The sequence below is a fragment of the Amblyomma maculatum genome, chromosome 3 (genome assembly GCF_055883805.1).
Source record: "Amblyomma maculatum isolate TAMU_Amacu chromosome 3, ASM5588380v1, whole genome shotgun sequence".
Classification (NCBI taxonomy): Eukaryota; Metazoa; Arthropoda; class Arachnida; order Ixodida; family Ixodidae; genus Amblyomma; species Amblyomma maculatum.
This window is the reverse complement of record NC_139346.1, coordinates 3,557,274-3,573,629: the sequence shown is the minus strand read 5'-3', so window position 1 is coordinate 3,573,629 and position 16,356 is coordinate 3,557,274. Positions and strand designations below refer to the sequence as shown.

At 43.6% G+C, this 16,356-nt stretch overlaps 2 long non-coding RNA genes across 3 annotated transcripts; both read right to left on the bottom strand.

Annotated features, from left to right (window-relative positions):
* Positions 1 to 689: 689 nt before the first annotated feature.
* LOC146194121 (uncharacterized) lies at positions 690 to 5,187 on the bottom strand. 2 transcript variants are annotated; one of them, XR_014705732.1, is made up of 4 exons: positions 4,986 to 5,187; positions 3,766 to 3,842; positions 1,092 to 1,205; positions 690 to 994 (listed from the first exon to the last, which is right to left on the bottom strand). It is a non-coding gene; the product is annotated as an uncharacterized LOC146194121 (long non-coding RNA). The 2 variants fall into 2 exon arrangements; XR_014705733.1 differs by lacking the exon at positions 3,766 to 3,842 and having other exon boundaries at positions 691 to 994.
* Positions 5,188 to 7,072: 1,885 nt separating this feature from the next.
* Positions 7,073 to 14,083, bottom strand: LOC146194120 (uncharacterized). Its single transcript, XR_014705731.1, has 3 exons — positions 13,953 to 14,083; positions 11,923 to 12,047; positions 7,073 to 7,422 (listed from the first exon to the last, which is right to left on the bottom strand). It is a non-coding gene; the product is annotated as an uncharacterized LOC146194120 (long non-coding RNA).
* Positions 14,084 to 16,356: the final 2,273 nt, after the last annotated feature.

The window sequence follows — 16,356 nt, the reverse complement described above, 5'->3', positions numbered from 1 at the left end:
CATTTGTTCTTCTACCATGCCGGCGGTGGAAACTAGCAAAAAACGACTGGAAGATTGGTGGCTTAAAAGCAGAGAAGTGACATAATGTTAGTAATGTAGGAACAAAAATTTAATAAATGGAATGATGGTTTAGTTAACCATTCTAAATCAATAAGTAAGATATAGGGAGAAAAATGAGCATGATAGCTACTGCTACCACCCCGTTTCAAAGGGGACGCTGCTATATTCCATCCATCCATCCACACTGGGCAAGATGGCGGCAGAATGGAGGTCTGCGCGCAATTCGTCCTTTTAAAATCTATTGCTGTACCTAGCTTCCCAGCCGAAAAAGTTCATTGCTTCCTACTGGAATTTTTCCAATTGGTACCAGTTAGGTTTTCGGACACCCATTGGTAAATTCCAGCTGGTTCCAATTGGGCGATTCCAGCTGGTTCTAATTGGAAGATTCCAGCTGGTTCCAACTGGACAATTCCAGCTGGTTATAATTGGGCGATTCCAGCTGTTGTTAACTGGACAACTCCAATAGGTTTTAACTGGGCGATTCCAACTAGTACCTATTATAACATAATGGAATCAATGCTGCCCCATTATAGCTGGGAAGTTCCTACTCCAATGAATATTTACTAGGGAACTAATATTAGACCCATACTCTCATCATTTGGTGTATGTTGATGCTTGCAGAACTAATTTCTGTGTTTGGAGTGGGCCAGAACAAGATCTGCATGAATTACTTGAAATGAAGACAACAAAGCTCTATTCAATAACACACTTTCACATTTATTACTTTAATGTACTTGCAATGCAAAGTGCTTCTCTACTTGAAACAAAAAAGATCCTTTTAAACTAGCTACCCATAAAACAGCGCAGCTGAATGGTGAAAGATCCGAATTCAAAAAATTTCTTGAATGTGCCTTTGTGCATTCTTCAGCAATTGCCATCTGCCGTAGCTGCTTGTGTGGTTGCTCCCTGCAGTGCTCCACTGGCAGCTTGTTCCCTAAAGTAATAAAGGCAAGTATAAGTAATCACAGAGCTGACAAGTTTAGATGCTTTTTGAATGTCACACACAAAATGGTATAAAATTATTCAATTACCTCTTCGCTTGTCTTCTGAGATATGCAATCTTTTCGTTGATGAGGCCCGTCACGTCTTTCATGGCAGCCTCTCGGGCCATTTGCAGTGGCATGCCCATGTCCTGCAGCCGCCTCCTGTAGCCGTGTAGAGGAGAAAAAAAAAAAGTGAATTTAGCAAAGCTTAGTTTAGTTAGAAAGTACAAGTCATCGACTGCAAGTTTTTGCTCTGGAACGAGTAAAATGCAAAACCACATACAAATGCAAAAACAACACATGTGGCGAGAATCCTCCCTGGGACAAGTGAAGTGTTGTACAAGCATGTGGTCTCTAAATATTTTCCTTGAATGGTGCTTCCAAATGGAACAAGTGAAAAGTGAGTGAGGTACATGCTGAGTGAGCATATGAACATTGCACCAAAGACCACATACACCCACTATGTTTCATCCATTCAAAAACGAAAAAGCCATTCCTAGGAGCAGTGTGAGTGCATGGTCTTAGATCAATGCCTCGTAACTACTGGTGTAACCAGTGAGGTTGCGAGGCTTGGCTGCTTTGTGACACACACTTTTGTCTTAGCTGGGATGCTACTTGAGACACACCCACCTGCAGTAGTTATAGTAACAAGACCCCCCCCCCCCCAAATGAATGATTCCTGAAAACCAGCCTACTCATGGTAGTTTTGGCAGTGAAAAGGTAGTGCAGACAGTAAGCATGCAATAAAGTAGACATCTTGATGATACTGTAGCACAGTCACAATGATTACATTTGTTGGTTCTGAGAAAAGTCCCACATAGACTGAAGGGCATGGAATGAACTAACCAAATGCCACTGCTGCACAGTGCATGCCTTCAAAATTATGATGCAGGTTATTGGAAGGATAGCATGAGAGCATGCAGTCACCACAAGCAAGTTGATAATGACCTCTTCCTTCAAGGGTTTTACGAGTGTTGTCACAGCAGCCATGATGGAGTCTAAGACATAGCTTACACAGATCAGACCAAAGCTGGCAGCGCTAAGCGAATTAAAAGCACGTTCTTATACCATGAACGGCTGTTACCATGATTTGTCCCCAAATCTGCCATATCACCCAGTTAGCAAAAAAATATCTGATTAAGAGCTTTCACAATGTTAGAGTGAGCGCAGTTTAATATGACAACAAAACAAAAACAGCAAAGCTCTCATCAACCCAAGTTGCCCTAACTGCAATGCATGGAAAAAATGCGCAAGAATTTCTGGATTATTTTCAAATGTGCTACAGTGTGCTAACACAGTAGTATTCACAAAAATGATTCTGCCATGCAGCCTCATGCCAAACCAAGTGATGAAAAAATGTTTTGCTATAATGATCAGGTATCAGTACTGCACAATCTACTTCCAGCTAAACTGCTGGCGAAAGTAACCTTCCTATTAGCAAGCAGATATTTTTTTTTTTCTCCAGCGACTACACTGCTAAGTAGTCTCTCGAACTATAGGCAACCTGCAATGGAGTTTGCTGAGACATGTGGCGCCACCTGGCGACCGACGGGAGCTAATACTGAGGCGGCGCAGAAGCAGACGCCGTATAAGTTGCGGCCGCTGTGTTCCTTCTGCGTTCGCGTTTTGTTATCCCAGTGAGTATGATTTACTCATTTAGTGACTTCAGTGGTCTCGCGCGATGCTTCGACTACTACGGATATGAACAAGAATAAAAATAAGCGCAAGGGCGGCGAGAAAGACTGCCACAATCACGAAGGAAACCTAAGCGTACCGCTTGCTGGGAGAACCTGGGGAGAATGATGAGAGAAGGAGATATTGGCTGCGAGAGAGTAATGTAGTTGAAATTCGTTTTGTTATGGGGCCATTGGCGTACAGACGCCAAGAAGCTAAAATACGACGATTGCCCGTGAGCGGAGGAAACGGTATAAGTATAAACTTCTGACTCGGGGAGTCGCACGCTGGTTGGGGCACACTACTCAGTATGTGCTCCGCGCTGTAAAATGTGGCGTGTACTGGTATATGCTGTGCAAAATCGAGTGGCATACGTCCAGAAAAGCAAAGGCGCGCAGCCGCAGCATTGTATTCCAGCCGCATTTCAACGGAGGCGAAAAAAAGAAAAATGTTCGTGGATCTGTGAACCGGATTTCTAATGCGGTGTCTATTCGGAACCACAAAGGCAAAATATCTTCAAAACTTCCAATTACAGATTTCTTATGTAATGCCCTCGGGCCTTTAAGGCTTCAATAAATGAAATGAAATGAAATTTCAATAAGCATATTTATCTGTAAATTATTTCTTAAGGTGCTGAAAAAGTCGAAGTGGCGGAGTGTAGAGCCCCGTGATACTGTGTATGCTGAGGAAGGAACTTCGTTCTATCGTTCCGCGCCAAATATTTCTTTCACCGACTGCTCAAGCTACTCAAGAGTCTCTTGTCCCAGACGATAGACTATTTCATCATTAGTGGCAACAGTAAAAACTTCTAACTCTTAACGACCTCCTTTACGAAAGCTTTGCCGTTGAGTGCCAGCATTACCCGCCGGCTTTCCCCAAGATTGAGGTACGGAGGTACAAATGCATGCCAGTTGTTAAGAGCTTTATTTTTTCAACGGTGTAGGAGGCCCCCTAATCCCCGCCCCCGGCACGCACAGTTTTCGGTGATGACGCACGTTACAACCGCACAGTGCTTGCAATCGCCACGACATCCGTAGCGGGTACGTACCGCACCATGCCTCCTGTAACTTCCGCGGCACTGTCGAAAGGTGCACCACGAACAAAAGTGTTCGTCATGGTATTAAACTGTAAAGCAAAACCGCGAGGAAATTATTATGCTGCTGTAATCAAACAGCAAGAACAAAAAAAGAAGAAACGGCGATCAATCTCTTCTCAGGTTCTCTCTGCACTTTCAATGTTTGGGCATGAGGTGTGAACGCAATAGGTAAATGAAAAGCTACGTTTACTACATTTTTCATTCATTTAATTATTTCTTAATTCATCATCACATATCCGACCGATGCCCTGAGGGAATAAAGTTCGTTAAAAAAATTCAGTCTACACACGCGAAATTCAAAGCTGTGCGCGCGGGTGTTCCGTCGCGAGCGGCGCGCACTTCGCGGTGACGTCGACACAGTTTACGTTTTAAACATGACCATTTTCGAACAGGCGGTGTCCTTTCGTCAGTATTATAGTTTTCGGAAGTAGCTCTGAAGACATTCGATTGCCTTAAAACCGCAGAAAATGAGAGCCGAGATGCTTCCAGCCGTACAACGCGAACGCTACCCGACCGCGCCGGCCTACTCAGATTACTCGGCGCCGCCGTTGGCGGCGCTGAACGCTGCGCTCCACTAGCGCCGCCTGGCCACTGCAGGTTGCCTATAGCCACCCTTTGTAAAGGCAAGCTTAACGGAAGTTCAAAAAAAAAAAAAACTGCGCCCGACTTCGGCGGGGTGGGGGGGGGGGGCAGCATCTCACACAATCGCATCATGGATAAACCTAGTCGCAATAGGTATAGACTGAATCATTCAGCCACCGGTATTTGCCTGTTCACACATTTTTGGCCTATTTTTCTAATTTTAAACCTAACTACCAGCGCTTCACGTCATCACAGTGAAGTCACCGGGATATGCAGTGACGGTTCTGAGGCGGCAACAATCGGATAATGAAGTTGGTTTTTTGCTGGCCGCAGGTAAATCCAAACGTAGTTCGACAGGCTAATACAATAAATCTACGGAAATCAATCACGGAAAACAAAAGTTATCACCTCACTTGGACAGTTCGCTCGAATGAGATCAGCAGCGGTCATCGTAGCCATCGGGCCCGTTTCAGTCAATGTTGGTCTTTGTCAGTGCCTTAAATACGCTCTAAAAATTTAGCTGAACTCCAATGCAACCTTAGAACACTTACACAGGGTGGGATTACCACAAGAGAAGAAACTTTACTTACCGAAGAGTAGCATGTCGTAGGCCTTGTAGAAGTCGCTTCACATTTTTGAGTCTTGCCAGAAGTTGTGATACCACTTAATGCGTCAGATGAAATGCCGAAAAATCATTCATAATGATGGCTACGTTTAAATTATGGTAACAGATAATTGGCGCAGGATTCTAGCCGCACAGAGCATTTGCAAACGCGTTTGCACGAGCCCCGCCGGGGTGGTGCAGTGGTAAGACGCCCGACTACTGTGCCGGAGTTCCCGGGTTCGAACCCGACCGCGGCGGCTGCGTTTCGATGGAGGCGAAACGAAGAGGCGTCGTGTGCTGTGCGATGTCAGCGCACGTTAAAGATCCCCAGGTGGTCGAAATTACTCCGTAGCCCTCCACTACGGCTCCTCTTTCTCTCTTTCCACTTTCATTCCCACCTTCCTCCCTTCCCCTACGGCGCGGTTCGGGTGTCCACATAGCAAGTGTGACAGTTACTGCGCCTTTCCCTTCCTGTGAACCAATTTAACTTTATTTTATTTGCACGAACATGTCGTCATGCTTGCCATCACCGCCATGTTGTCCCTCGCTAGTCGTCTAGTCTAGACTTCGGAACGGCTATTTTTGGCTTCTGAAGGCGAAAGCCGTAGCTACGTGCTACGACAGCAATGTCGCTCACTGTGCGGAAAACACAAGAAAACATGCATTAGTCAAATTATATAGCAAGTGATAAGTGAAATATTTAAAATTACTGCTATTAAAATTATTTTTAAGTTTTTGCAAATAATTGTTTTCGCTGCACTTTGCTTTGATTGATGTAGGCGATCATCGGAACTCGCGTCGTCTGCTACGCTAGCAGACAGCAGCTGAAAGAATGTCGTACAAATATAATATATATGCCCGTGGGGTATATCGTATATATGCCTGTAGATATGCACCTGTATATGTGCACATGTTCTGGTTTCATCCAAAGCATTGAGTTTGCTTATCTTTCACCAGTACTTTTGCCATAAAGTGTGTTAGGTTGTTCACTCGATAATTAGCAGGGTTTAAATTCTGTACTCAATTAAGAATAATCAGTTCACAGTAGTTGCAAGAATTGTGTTCTATGGAAATCTTGAAAATATTTTCTTTCCTTTTAAACTAGAACTTAAAATTTGTTTAAAATATTTCATGTATTCAAAGGATTATTTAAAGAAGCAGATGTCTATAACTATATATAACATCAGTAATTTTGACTTTCTTGGCCATGCCATTCTTTTATAAGTCAAACAGATTAAACTATGCCAAAAATAGCATTCACTTTATGTACACTGCAACATGGTCATGCACATAAATTAAATTTTCATTAACTGCTTAAATCCATGCTGGATGACCAAAGGAAAAAAAGTGTGACATATTAAACTTATTTCCGTGTTTTCAATAAGAAACCACCTCATTTTCATTTGGAACCAGTGGAATAATGAAGGGGGCTGGTAAATTAAAACAGTTGGATGCCCAATTGGAATCGGCCTAGTTTCCTACTGGAACCCATTGGACCTCTTATTGGAACCAATTAAGTTTTTAACTAGTGATAAGCATGCCAACTACGTCCATTGCCACCCAGACGGCCATAGACGTCCGACGGTCGACCGACGGACGTCCGTTTTCGGACCTTCGGACATCCGACGGAAGTCCGGTTATGTTCAATATACGTACACCGGACGTCCGTCGGACTATCGTTCGTGGATCCGAATCGCGTCCCACGGACGTCCGACGGGCAGCCGGAGGCGGACATTCGTACGTTTCCCGGAACATGCTTGCAGGGCCCGCTATTGGTGTAAAAACTTGCCAATAACATTCGTGTAAAGTTCAGCAAGCATGTGCCATGGAAATTTCAGTCACATACTAGTGCTCAATGCATTTGTCGTGAGAGTAAAGCAGACAATAGAATATGCAACAGGTTCAAGTTTCCTGTTGTCTGCTTTACTTTCACACACAAAGCACTGAACAGAAGTGTGCGATTAAAACTTCCATCAAAGAGGCACATATGCTAGCTGAGCTTTACACAAATGCACCATTCCTGAAACATGCTAAGTGCATAGGCATACCAGCATGCGAGGTTGTAAAAAAAGCATTTTTTTGGCTTTATTGCAAAAACTGCATTCATAAATAGTCTACACTAAAAAAATATCGATGTTAAGGAATGGCATGGTAAAATGCAGGCCAACTGGAGTATTAAGAATCTACTTGAATAATTTTTTTTAATTATCCTTGGCCGTGACAGCTCTTCCCTTGGGGAGGTGGTGGAGGAAAAGGTATTTATTGAAACCTAATATTTCGGAATTAGCGAGGAGATGATCAAGTTCTCTGTGGGCAGCCTCCGCAGGCCGGGATTCCAGGAGCAGTTACTATCCTGTGCATTTGCTCGATCAGCTGTTGCTGGTCTTTCAGGCCTAAGATGGAAAGAGCAGGCTGGGCTCCTCCTGCAATAGAAGGGAAAATGAAATTCAAGTTATCTGTGCTGAACTTTGATTACACATCTCCAAGGGCAACTGCCAGTTTCTCTCAATTGCTTTTTCCAGATGGCACTGTATGCATGCATCTCCATTCAGAACTGTCACATACTATATAGAAAGGTCATATAACTGCAGCAAAACCCATGCAGAATAACAAAAGATACAAACGTAGTTTGACCAGAACCTGGCATTCAGTATTTTAATGTTTTTATGTCGTCTCTTTGGACATGCCACTCTGACCAAACATGGCATGTTATGCTTGCTGCTATGCGCCCTCAGCAATGCCCAAGACATGGAGTGCACATGCAGAGAAACTAAGCATAAAGGATGCTGTATATGAACATAAAGCACAGCCAGAGCATTGCAGTATTACACAGGTATGCATTGGCGGCAGAAACCTGCATTTTGAGCGGTTTCCATGTACCCTCTACCGAAGACATTCCCTGGGCGTCTCAGGGGTATATCGACATCAACATCTAGGCTACAAGCGTCTAGAAAGCGTCTCCTTAGAGCAGCTGCGACGAAGTAACTTATCTGATAACATGCAAGCTGCTGCAGCAGAATAAAGATAGACATTTGACATGTGGCTAAAGCCCAAAGTGGAAGCATAGCCTGTCGCAGTGATTGCGCAGTGTTCATGCTTCTACAAGAGTTAAAAGTAAAGTTATTTGTTTACCCACAGCGCTATATGTGACATTACAATAGCAAGGCTTATAGTTACACAAAACACAAAAAGCTGACAACCACAAGCTCCTGATGTATTACCGGCAGCATGCAGCATGGATGTTAGTTACTGAAATATGGTTGCATAATTCTGGCAACCAGCTGTGCATGTATGTCATGGATTTCTCAACTACGCACAACAAATTACAAAAAAAGTAATGGCATTTATAAATGCAGCCAGCTGTTCACAAGAAACACTGTAGTTTTTTTTATGGGGAAGGTAGTGGGCGCCAAAGAAACTGCCCCTGTAAAGGCGCCTAATTTGCCCCTATGTAATATCGGGGACAAGTGTGTGGACTACACAAACTGCAATCAAAGCACATAACTTTCACATCGACCAGGAAACTCTGACCATACTTGTCGATGTGAAAATTGAGCGTTAGTTCTTTCATGTGTGCAAGAGAAATAAGGTCACAATTCGTTTACATCGCGATTCTAGTCCAAAACCTCCAGACATACTGTCCAGAGACTTTCGCCCCCGTAGTATAAGCCACCGCTTGGGTAAGAGATTAGTAAAAGAAGTGTATAAAAGACATTAGTGCTGTTGGACAGCCATAGCTATAAAAATGGTATTGACATTGGAGTACTGCCTTAAGGCGGGGCCTAAGGCATTACAAAAGCAAGAGTTAGTGTCCGCTGGTCCTCATTTGAACAAACAAAAAGAGGGGGGGGGGGAAGAAATCTACCTCAACTATATGTTTTTAGTGACACCAAGCCGCAGTTAGTATTAAAGATATCACGCAGTTTTGTGGAAGATTTGGGAGCGCTTTGCTGCTTTCTTACAGGATTGGACAAAAGAGCTCACCATCTTCAGAAAGGCACGTTATATAGAAATGAAAATAGTGAATTTACTGCATCTGGCCACAACAACTAGCACACGGAGAGGAAGATGAACTGAAAATTTTATACATGAATGTACGTATTTACAACAGGTGAAACAATGACCATGATCTATGTCGAAGAGGAAAGAGATCAAAATCTAGCTCAGAACGAGTTCTCCAGGCCGCGGGGCCGTTTCATTAACTTCAGGACTCTGCCCACATTTCTCATCCCCAATGACAACGAACTCACACATGACTGGCTAACAAACATTTTGGCATGTCTTTCCACTTTCATAAGTTCTTCACCCTCTCCCTAATACAAGCAATGCAAAAGGGACAACAAATTCGTTTTACAACAAACGGAATTTAGAGAATGGACCTCGAAATGACTGGCTCACTAGGTCACATGCCAAACTCTCTCCCCTAGGAAAAAAAAAAGAAAAACAAAATTAGAACCCATCAAAACGGTGTCCCACGTACGCAACCATTGCCCAAAGCTTGCATCCTTGGCGGCTCCTTTTACAGGGCAATTATTGCAATTATTGGCGTCCGAGTCAGCACCATTGCGGACCACATCAGAAGAGCCAACCCACATCCTCCAGCTCCGCATCATACCGTCACTGTTACACACTTGCCCTTTTTCAACGCCGCCATCTCCCACCATTGTTGATATCCAGGGTTGGAATCCTCAACGAGACCCCACTCAGCGCGCCTGCACTGAATAATTGTCACTTTTATGGGCTCCCCAACAAGGAAGAGGGCCTTACACCCTTCAACCTGACAGTGTTTTTTCTTTGAACGATAAGCAGTTCTTCCAAAAGAGGTGCTCGTTTCAAAGCTGTGCTGCCTCCGGGTGATGGGTCCAGCCAGCGTACCAAGGACCCCTTAGTACGCTAGTACGCTTAGTACTAAGGACCCCTTAGTTGTATACTGTTCGTAAAGCTCCTTAAATACAAATGAGCCCCCTACATGACACAGCAACGAGAACAAACTGCAAACTGCCTGTCCCCGCGTCTTCGAGTGCGACAGCAAAGTCCTCGGAAGAGGGGACTTCTTTCCCTCTCTGCCTACGTTTCCGTTAAGCACTGTAGCTGCTATAGCTGCCTCTCTGTGCGCGTCTCTCCGCCTCCTGTCCGAGGGCAAGTGGGAGACGGCCGCAGCTGGGCATTGAACAGGTGACCCAAAAAGAGCAGACTAATAATGGTGCCTAGCATACCCACCGATCCCTTACAGAAATAATTAAAGAAATGAAAGCAACACATCAGATAACGCTACAATGTTTCTAAGTGCAAAGTCGACAACTCCAAGTCATATAAATATATGTACATCTCCGCACATTAACTAGACAGAAACAGTGCAGAGTAAACTAATAATTCAGTGTCTAGCAACACTATTAAAAGGGGATAAAGGCCACGGGGGGCTACGATTATTAGTACCGTTTTGCCTTTAAACTACAATAACATACTTGTTGCAAGCTTAAAATCAAAGATTCACACCTGTCCCACCCACAGCAATGAAACACACATCTGACTCAAGTCTGCAAAGAAAGAGCAAGCTAGACTATTACAGACGCACCCTTGGTTATTTTTCTGGCATTTCTGAGGGTGAAGAATCTGACTTGTCAGTAGCATGTATATGAATAAGAATCCTATGACAGTAAATGCATCAGATTTTCTGGAGTGGCTTTTCTTTGCTGACCACTTATGAGGTGAGCTATAATTTATCCAACTTGGCCTAGGTTTATTCTATGAATAACAAAGCTATAGCAGGTACACAGTCGTCCACTCAGGCTGAACATGCGAGTGCGTGGCATGCACTTTTTGAGATGCCACTGCATCCATCGCAGCTGCACACCGTAGCGAAGAGGCAGACAGCGTGAAGTACCAGCCTCTAGTCCCTCTACCACCACTGGGCTCCCAAACTAGGGACCCCTTGTTTTTGTCAGGACAGGCCCCCCCAGGGTCAGCTAGTGAGTAACCTCTTGTATTTGTATCTGATGGCAATGTTTTCCACCACCACCCACAGTACGCAGCTGCGCATCATAGCAGATGTGAAGCAACAGCTCCTGGTCCTTCTAAGCATAAGCCACTATGACTTGATGCATGCCTGCGCACCATAGTAAAGAGGCAGACGACATGACGCAGCAGCTCATGGTACCTTTACACATGAGCCCCCCCATTATACTTCGATACGCACCATAGCAAATATACACACTACGCCACACAGCAGCTCCTGGTCCTTCTATGCATAAGCCATTTTGCCTCAATACGCACCTGCGTACCTCAGTGAAGAGGCAGACGTAAAGCTGCAACTCCTGGGCCCTCCATGCACAAGCCACTTAGCATCAATGCAAGGCTGTGCACTGTAGTAAAGAGGCGAAGGACGTTAAGCAGCAGCTCCTGGTCCCTCTACACATCAGCCATTTTGCCTCGATGCGCATCTGCACACCGTAACAAACAGCCAGATGTGACAAAGAAGCTCCTGGTTTCTCTACACATAAACCACTTTGCCTCAATGCACGTCTGCACACCGGAGCAAAGAGGCAGATGACGTGAAGCTGGAGCGGCTGGTCCCTCTACGCACAAGCCACTTAGCCTTGATGCATGGCTGTGACGGATGCATTGCTATTTTGCAAACTGCATGCCACACATTCCCATTCAAGCTAAGAGTGGACGACTGTGTAAACGTAAAATACTGGTTATTTACTTCAATGGACAATGACAAAAAGTAACATGGTGGACAATGTAAAAAGAATTTGCTGCATAAAGTTTGTTGAAACCAGTTCTACATCCTACATGTAAACAAGCTAAAACCTTAATGTCGAAGGGATGTCCTGTGTGTTTAAAATCATCACGCTCAAACAACTTCAACACTGACAATCATGATTCAATATTAATAATATAGATAATGATACAATACTCACTTTTAGCCATACCAAAGAAATGAGAATGCAAAGGGATGTTGCTGTTTTCCCCCGTGGATGACAGTTTTCCATGTTCAAAGTGCTGCTTCCTGTTGGCCTACGAAATCGGCTACAGCAAATGGCATCTGAAAAATTTTTGGAGGCCTCATGCTAGTCTTCAACGAGAAAAGCATTGCCATACAGAAGCAGAACACAAAAACTTTTACAACACACTAAAAGCACCAACTGCGGTGCTGTTTTTAGGATCACTAGGTAGAGGTTTTGCTGTAGCAAGCCAAATGTTAGCCTTCAATAAGGAAAGCATTCCCATACAGAAACAGAACACAAAAATTTTTACAACACATTAAAAGCATCAATTGCACAAATGCTTGTAAGATGACCAGGTACAGGTTTCTGCTGTAGCCCACATCATGTGACCAGCGGTTATCAGAAGCCTTGTATGTGAGCATGATGCCCTAGATTCAATTTATGGCTATCACTGTATTAACAAGCATGGGTTTAAAGCTACTTTAATATGATAATCTAAGAACATGGTAAGAGCTTTCAGTGCGACACATAAGCTCAGTATCATGCACTATAAGGTGCTGCATGGCTCTAGTGTAGCTTTGGCATTATCTCGCTGTCAATAATGCAGTGAAGTTCTGAGGAGCCTTTGAATATCTGTAAGGACAAAGCAACAACAATTTTGTTTTCCTCTCACTTTTGCTCAGCTCGGTCTCTTTTTTTTTTCTTTTTTTTTTTTGAGCCCGCGGCTTGCATGGCCTCCCAGTATGCCTGTTTTGCATAAAAGAAGGCGTTGCAGGCACCAGAGCTCACAGCCCAACTGTATCGCGGCGGCGGTATGTCAAATTCGTGCCAGAACAGCGCAGAACAACGGGTCAAGAAAAAGACAAGTGCTGACTTTTTTTTTTCTCATCTCCTTGTGCGGTTGTTCTGCGCGGTTCGGTCCCACATGCATAACCAACATGCGCAAGGTGCTGTCCTGGTTTGTCAAAGCTGAAGGAGAGTACTAAACCTTTAGTTATTTACATACATGGCAAAATTACATTTGAAAAGGAATTAAATTACATTACTAATTACTTTCCTGAAAATCGCAGAAAAGTAATTAAATTACATTAGTCATTACTGTTCCGAAAAAGTAATTAAATTACATTACAATTACTTCGACTGAGTAATTCCATTACTTTTAAATTACTTTCTAGTTTTCATCCATGCAAAAACTAAGTAAAGCTAGTAAACTAAAACTAAGACGCACTATTCTGCTCAATTTTGTCTCCTTTTGCTGATCCGTCACGCTGGCTTCGGTTTGCCGAACGTCATTCCTGCTTTCGCGGCACTCTACTCGTTGTCTATTGAAGGAGCAGTAGCGCACTTTAGTAAAAGTAATTTCGAAAGGAATTAATTACTTTTCATGCGAAATTACTTTTCAAAACGTAATTCATTACATTACTAAATTACCAAACCAAAAAAGTAATTCATTACATTGCAAATTACCAGGAAAAGTAATTAAATTACAGTAATTTCATTACTGTAATTCAATTACTGCCATGTCTGGTTATTTAGTAGCTACAGCCGTTCCTTCTAGAAACTGTAGTTGCCGTAAAGCTCGAGAGAGAAAGATCATCGGCTGTCCATTAAAAAAAAAAAAAAAAAACGCAACGTTTTCACAAGTGTAGGCATGTCGCACGATAGGCTCGAGGAGTGCAAAAGTTTTCTCGTATAGTTTTTACAACTCAGCACGTTGCGCATGGTTAACAAATTAACTCCTTTAAAGCTCGGGCAGGCACTCCTTTATCAGAGACAGAGGAGTTGCGCGGCTTACTGGCGCAGCGTCCAGTAATGCCGAGAAAGATGGCCCTCAGACTTAAGGCTGCACTTTAGTTAGTCGGCGCGGAGCCATCCTGTCAGTCTCGCCTAAAACACTCGACCGTTCGGCTGCTGTACAGAGCTGTTTCCTTACCCAAAAGCTCACCACTATCGGTGCATCGAAAAGTTCCACTAAAGAAACAAAAGTTCGGTGAAATACTTACTTTGGAATCGGCGGGTGAACAAAGCGTGCCAGCCGCACCAAGCCACAGCAAAAACAATGCTAGCAGTGCATTACAGCCGTACGTATTTGTAACTGCGCAGAAAATGCAGCACACGGAAACGTGAAACCATCTTCCATGACTAAACTTCAACTTGTCAGGTGGATTGGATTGGCTCATTTCAGATTTTTTTGAGGATAGGTTCGGTTTCGTTCTTTTTGAGCTTGCTGCTTGCTGCGTCTATTCAGCCACTGATTAAAATTTCACCGAAGCATCATGATAGAAAAATGTTTATTGGTCATTTAACTTTTAATCAAAAATTTTTGATGGAAGAATTCAACGATGAAACAGGCGGAAAATAAAAAAAAACTGTTTAATAGAAACGCTTTCTATCGCATCGATTCGCTCTGGCATCATATAATGCAGACTTGACGGCATTACTGATTTATACGCAGTTCAGACGAGCACGACGACTACAAACTATATCATAGCTGTGTAAAAGCAAATCCAGTGGCGGACGTACGGCGGCTGTCCGCTGGGCGAACGGATTCGACCATCCGCTTTCGTACGTACGCCGGAATTCCGGCGGACGTCCGAAATCGGCCGCCGAGTTGCGGCCGAGTTCGGTTGTCCGTCGGACGTCAGTGGCCGTCTGGGCATATTCTGTTACCATTAAGAATTCCAATAGGAGAACATTTTGCCAGCTAGCAAAACCAATTGGGCAAGCTGTTGACAATTGGAACCCACAAATTCCATTTGGCTCCAGTTAAAACCAGCTGGAATTCCAACTGGAACCAATGAACTTTTTCAGCTGGGTTTTGACGAAATTTGTGGTGTTTTGTGAAGAGTGGTAGCGTTTGTGACGGTTCACGCTTTATACTGACATGCCCCAAGTGCCCCAGGGACTATCAGACCGAAGTTCAGGCGTCGCTGGAGATCCTCAGGAAATAGTGATCAGCTGACGAACGTGTTCATGAAATCTGGCGTGGAGAAAAGCGACGTGTTACTGCATCGCCGATGCTTCTACGGAAGCACGTTGGCACTGCACTGTGTTTACATATTACTACAGGTAAGGACCTTAACGATTTCACAATTATTCAGGCGCAATGCTCATCTTGCGAGCCTCCGGTCGTCGAGCTTGTTGCCGCTGGTTTTTTTTTTCCCAGTCAGTGGTATGTTTTCGTTTCCAAGAATAATATATGAAGCTATTAGTGACGAGAAGGGTCATCATGATTTTAGACGAATTTTGTTTTTGATGAGAATTAGCTTAAGATTTAGTTTAAATTAACAGCGCATTTCACATAACTTGTGCAACAATTATTTCGTGATTGATGGTGTCGCTTGCATTGCTAGGTGTCAATTTGAGCACGCAGGTGTCTTGCGTTTGCGTGCTATGTCGCTACGCCGACTGTCTGTATGACGTGCACGTGTCCATTTGTTTTCCTTGAGGGTGCGAGCGTGATAAATGATGCCTTCGAAAAGCGTGTGTGCTATCGCCTCTTTCGCGTGTGTATTTACATCTAGGCTACCGGATATTATAAACTCGTTCTCTAGCGAGGCCCTCGGAATTTTTCGCTCCCTCAGGCACTCTGTGATCGAGAAGCTTGTTAGTATAAATTCAGTATTGCGTCGTATTCGCACGCTGCTCGGCCCGCCTGACTTGTGTCTACGTGTTGATGATGTACTTCCAACCCAGTTACAGGGTTAAAAAAAAATTTAAAAAAAAGTTGCGAAGAAAGTTGTTAAAAGGGCAGACAGGAAAGTAAACCATAAAACTGCTTTCTGTTGGCCTGCATGGTTCGTCACGCTCAATTACGTCTTGCTGCTTTGATGCTTAAACCAGTAAAGTGATTCAACAACTGAAGTGAAAGTGAAATTATTATGGCAACTTTGCCTCCCCTACTGTGCACTCTACACAGTAGTTACCAGTAGTTGCAAGGCACACGCCCTGGATGTGTCTTTCTCATTCGGGTGCCTAAAGCGTTGTGCCTAAATTATTCGGACCATAACATGTGTTACATGGTATCTCACCCATTACTTTACCACTGGCCTGGTTTAAGGTTAAGGGAGCATGGCACCGCTTGTGTAGGATGGGTGGGAAGAGTTATTTTTTTTATAACACCAGCTTCTGAGTTTAGAACTTTTCTGGTTACATGATATATAACCGGTTCTCTATAGGCTACAAGTACTACTAGGAAGATATTTCAGGAGAGAAAAAAGTTCTGCTTGAGGAAGAATAGGCTTCTACGCATTTTCGATGCTAATAACTCGAGCATGGTATAAGAAGAGCGACTTGTCTTTCTTGTAATAAGGCAGACCTTTTTACTAGACTGTGAAATAGCATATGATTGTTTTTTTAATCTGTTGTTTTAAACATGTTTCTTACGATGCTACATATCTTTGGCAA